Below are 6,000 nucleotides of genomic sequence, written 5' to 3' on the forward strand. Positions count from 1 at the left end.
GTAATTATTGGCACGATATTGATAAAAAATTAAGCCTGGTTTGTTCTAATGTTGTATGGTAGGCCTACTGTACTTTTATATTCATATGAGAGGGGTAATCGTTTATTTTTATTTGATTAATCATGTTAGCTTTAGCTAGCTAGCTAGTAACTGCTTTTGTCTTGAAGCTAAAATGTAATGAGTGTACGGACAAGAAAATAAACCCTTTAATTGTCTGCACATGCTTGTACATTGTTGCATTATTCATGAGTGTAATGTGGTTTGGTTACATTATTCAAGAGTGTATATGGTTAAGATGAAAAGTTGCTTAGCTTGCATAGTCCCGTGAGGCTCAGTTGGTAGCACATGGCGCTTGCAACGCCAGGGTTGAGGTTTCGATTCCCACGGGGGACCAGTACGGAGAAAAAAAATGTATGTTATGAATGCACTCACTACTGTAAGTCGCTCTGGATAAGAGCATCTGCTAAATGACTAAAATGTAGTCTGTTAAAAGCATGCTTAGTGGCTATTCTGGAATATTTACGTTACATTTTTTAGCTGCATCCCCCGAACCTTTCTCACTGTGCATTGACCCCCCTTTGCACTCTTTTGACTCACCACATACGCTGCTACTACTGCTTATTATCTATCCTGTTGCCTAGTCACTTTACCCCTACCTATATCTACATACAGTGGGGAGAACAAGTATTTGATACACTGCCGATTTTGCAGGTTTTCCTACTTACAAAGCATTTAGAGGTCTGTAATTTTTATCATAGGTACACTTCAACTGTGAGAGACGGAATCTAAAACAAAAATCCAGAAAATCACATTGTATGATATTTAAGTAATTAATTTGCATTTTATTGCATGACATAAGTATTTGATCACCTACCAACCAGTAAGAATTCCGGCTCTCACAGACCAGTTAGTTTTTCTTTAAGAAGCCCTACTGTTCTCTACTCATTACCTGTATTAACTGCACCTGTTTGAACTCTTTACCTGTATAAAAGACACCTGTCCACACACTCAATCAAACAGACTCCAACCTCTCCACAATGGCAAAGACCAGAGAGCTGTGTAAGGACATCAGGGATACAATTGTAGTCCTGCACAAGGCTGGGATGGGCTACAGGACAATAGGCAAGCAGCTTGGTGAGAAGGCAACAACTGTTGCCGCAATTATTAGAAAATGGAAGAAGTTCAAGATGACGGTCAATCACCCTCGATCTGGGGCTCCATGCAAGATCTCACCTCGTGGGGAATCAATGATCATGAGGTAGGTGAGGGATCAGCCCAGAACTACACGGCAGGACCTGGTCAATGACCTGAAGAGAGCTGGGACCACAGTTTTAAAGAAAACCATTAGTAACACACTACGCCGTCATGGATTAAAATCCTGCAGCGCACGCAAGGTCCCCCTGCTCAAGCCAGCGCATGTCCAGGCCCATCTGAAGTTTGCCAATGACCATCTGGATGATCCAGAGGAGGAATGGGAGAAGGTCATGTGGTCTGATGAGACAAAAATAGAGCTTTTTGGTCTAAACTCCACTCGCCGTGTTTGGAGGAAGAAGAAGGATGAGTACAACCCCAAGAACACCATCCCAACCGTGAAGCATGGAGGTGTAAACATCATTCTTTGGGGATGCTATTCTGCAAAGGGGACAGGATGACTGCACCGTATTGAGGGGAGGATGGATGAGGCCATGTATCGCGAGATCTTGGTCAACAACCTCCTTCCCTCAGTAAGAGCATTGAAGATGGGTCGTGGCTGGGTCTTCCAGCATGACAACGACCCGAAACCCACAGCCAGGGCAACTAAGGAGTGGCTCCGTAAGAAGCATAGAAGACCTAGCCAGTCTCCAGACCTGAACCCAATAGAAAATCTTTGGAGGGAGCTGAAAGTCTGTATTGCCCAGCGACAGCCCCGAAACCTGAAAGATCTGGAGAAGGTCTGTATGGAGCAGTGGGCCAAAATCCCTGCTGCAGTGTGTGCAAACCTGGTCAAGACCTACAGAAAATGTATGATCTCTGTAATTGCAAACAAAGGTTTCTGTACCAAATATTAAGTTCTGCTTTTCTGATGTATCAAATACTTATGTCATGCAATAAAATGCAAATTAATTACTTAAAAATCATACAATGTGATTTTCTGGATTTTTGTTTTAGATTCCGTCTCTCACAGTTGAAGTGTACCTATGATAAAAATTACAGACCTCTACATGCTTTGTAAGTAGGAAAACCTGCAAAATCGGCAGTGTATCAAATACTTGTTCTCCCCACTGTATCTACCTCAGTTACCTCGTACCCATGCACAATGACTCGGTACTGGTACCCGTGTATATAGCCAAGTTATTGTTACTCATTGTGTGTTTATTTGTCGTGTTATTATCTTAAGATGGCGCCGCACTGTATGGCCACCGTTTTGTGAGCTCCGACCCAACTTAGTTTTGGTGTTTATTTTTACTTTATTTTCACGAAATGTATCCGCTATCATTTCTTATAACCGCAATAACTTTTGAACATCAGATCGGCATTTACTTACCTCAATTCCGGATTCAACTTCAACTCATCTGCACTGGGCTCTTTCTGTAATTCCGACCCAATTTTTGGGTCCTTCTCCTGTAGTGGTTCTACTGGGGTGAATGGTGGTTCTACTGGTGGCACGTCATTTCCTGTCACAAACTCGGATACCTCCTGCGCCTCTACCTGTTGTTTCAGCCTGTTGTTTCTGAAGTTTTATTTGATTCATAAGTGTTTGTGTCAAAACCTGCTGGTTTGGACTGGATGTTTACCAACTAGCCAGCTAGCTAGTTAGCTATGTTGCAATGGAGCCCGCTTCGCCTAGAATAGCTAACAAACGTTTCCAGTGCTGTAGAAGCTGTGTTTATTACGCTCTTGTCCGGGACAATATTGACAATCCGGAGATCCAAAGTGGCAATTGTTTGCTTGCGGAGGATTACAGGAATTAGGTGGCTAGTCTTAGCAAGCAAATTTCTATTATTCGCGAACTTCTGGGGAAAATGCAAATTGGAACTTTCTTGTTCTCAACTGGCTGGACCCCGCAAGGGCTTGATGGATGTATCCCCGCCTTGTCATCTGTCCCTATCCGAATGGCCTGTGCTACCTGGAATTTGCCTGCCAAGGAAATCGTCTCCATCTGCTTCTCCTTCATCTTGTAGTGGAGTAGACAGAGAACAGCAAGAGGATTGTTCCAATCAGCGCTGGTCCCATGTCACAAGTCGTGGAAACCGAAGGCAGCGGCATGCTGCTAAACGGACTAGAGTGTCTGAGACAGCTCCGGAGCAGATCGACATGAAGAATAGCTTTGCCGCCCTGGTGCCTGATCTACCTGTGCCTTCATCACTAGGACTGCCTGTGTCTGCAACAGCTGTGCTGACTCCAACTATGCTGACTCCAACAGCGGCTTCGTCGTCGAGTTTGGCTCCTTTCCCTCTCTCTGGATCTGACAGGGCTCTGCCTGCTGTGGGAGGTCTGGACCTATCGCCGGGAGCTGTGGGTGTACGCTATGCTGCTTCTCGTGGGCCTGTGAAAGGTTCCACGATTTTGTGAGGGTTAGGAATGGGCGGATTTCTCCATCCCCTTCTCCGGCCGTTAAATTGGACAGTTCAATGGTGAGAAATGTCTCAGTCCTGGAGCCAATACCTTGTGCTATCCAGGAGCATAAGTACAGGACATCAATAAGCTGCTCCCAAACATTTAAAACCTGCATCAGGAAATTGAGTCTGTCATAGTTCATGTGGAATTCAATGACATTATGAAAAGCAGCTCAGAACAGCTGAATATGGACTTTAAAGAACTGACTGGGTCTCTGCTTGACATCAACAAATGCCCCATAATATCTGGCCCTGTGCCCTCCCTAAATCGTGGCATTGAACGTTTCGGCAGACTTTTAGCCCTCCATAACTGGCTACATGACTACTGCAGCTCTGTGGGTGTAACATTTATTGACAATTTTGATACCTTCTGGAAACAAAGTCCATTTTATAAAGAGGATGGGATCCACCCAAATCATTTGGGTTCCGGGATCCTTTCACAGAATTATAAGGCTGCATTCAGACAATGTCTTATCAATGACCCAAGCCCAGCTCAGTTAATCCCTACTATTGTGTCACTGAGTTGTCATAATGCTTCAGCAAATGTACATTATCCCAAAGGCGTTGATAGACACAACGTAAGTAACCTAATTTATGTCCCTCTAACTGCCCTGAATGCCTCTGCTGATCCTACAGCTATTGTATGCAGTAATCATGTGCCTATGAACCAGAGTTATACTGTTAGCACTGAGGCGGTGTGCCCTGGTAGGAAGTCCACTCTGTGCAGCTCACCCTGCACTAACATAAATAACATTATTATGTCTACTTCTGCTAAGCTTCCCAGTAAATGTATATTTACCTGGAGCTAACCCTGCAGATGGCACTACTGGGTGATCTGAAAAGTCATAGTCAATCGATTAATAATATAATAATACTTTTAGCAAAAATGTTTATATTCCATTTACAATCTGTAGAAACAATGAGAATAGAAGGGTTCAGAACTTGTGTAAAACATCACAGTACAGTTGAAAAAGATATAGCAAATAGAAATCCAATATGGATGGTGTTAAGTGATAGATGGGTGGTGTTGAATGGCGTTGAAGGATGGGACTAATAACAACTAATAACAACAAGATAACTAATGTAAAGCATACTGTGTCCATATGAAAGATATGGCATATAGAAGCAAACCGGATGGACATTATGAAAATGATCGGAGAGGTTAAGGGTAAAGGAAGTTCAGGAGTAAAAACAAACAAAACAGAATTATTGTAAAATTGACTGTGTCCATAAAATGTATATATAGTATGTATAAGCTGGAAGTAGAGGCCTAAGCATTGTTGTTCACTAGTTTACTCCAATTAGGGAAGGGGTGGTGGGGTTGGAAAGTAATAAAGGGAAATATATTTTTTAAAAGGATGTGAATATATATATATATATATATATATATATATATATATATATATATGTATGTATGTATGTATGTATGTATGTATGTATGTATGTGTATGTATGTATATATATATATATATATATATATATATATATATATATATATATATATATACATATATATTTAAATATATATTTATATATATATATATGGAAGAGAAAAAACACATGGGTGATTGGAAGTGATGCAGACAATTACATTGATGGAAGTTACAATCTTATCTGCAATATTAAAGCTGATCTACCCCCTAACAAAACAATCAAGCATCCCAGAAAAGTGCTAAAATAGCCCATGTTAACATATGTAGCTTAAGAAACAAGGTTGATGAAATCAATAATTTGCTAGTAACAGATGACATTCATATTCTGATAATCTCTGAAACTCACTTAAATTATACCTTTGATGATACAGTGGTAGCAGTACATGGTTATAACATCTACAGAAAATACAGAAATGCCAATGGTGGAGGCATTGCTGTTTATATTCAGCACCACATTCCTGTAACGCTCCACTTAAATACTGTTGAAGTAACATGTCTCAGGTTCATCTGCCTCACCTAAAGCCCATTCTTGTGGGAGTCAACCTACCAGGGTATTGATCACATCTTTACTAATGCTGCAGAAACTTGGTACACAATGTACTTTGAAAATGGGGCTGATGATTTCTGGTGAAAGCACCACTCACACCACTTGTGGATGGCTGGTCTCTATTTTTATTCAGGACGAAAATCTGACAACTGCGAGCCAATCATGTGAAAGCCTACTATGCACAAAATGGCTCAGGAAAGGCACATTGAAATGTATGCATGGAACAACGAACACGACTGACTTTTGTAACATGCTTCTTTATGGTTATAAGAATGGAGGTCTGTGCGTATGATATTGTTGGGTTGTGTTGAACTTTACTGAAAGAAATGGTGGTATTACATGACTGTTCATCACTAGCTTTGTAGCAAGGAGTGCTACAGTACTATCAGTGCATCAGTTTGCAATATGAAGACATGGAATGAAC

Source organism: Coregonus clupeaformis, chromosome 37 (assembly GCF_020615455.1).
Source record: "Coregonus clupeaformis isolate EN_2021a chromosome 37, ASM2061545v1, whole genome shotgun sequence".
NCBI lineage: Eukaryota > Metazoa > Chordata > Actinopteri > Salmoniformes > Salmonidae > Coregonus > Coregonus clupeaformis.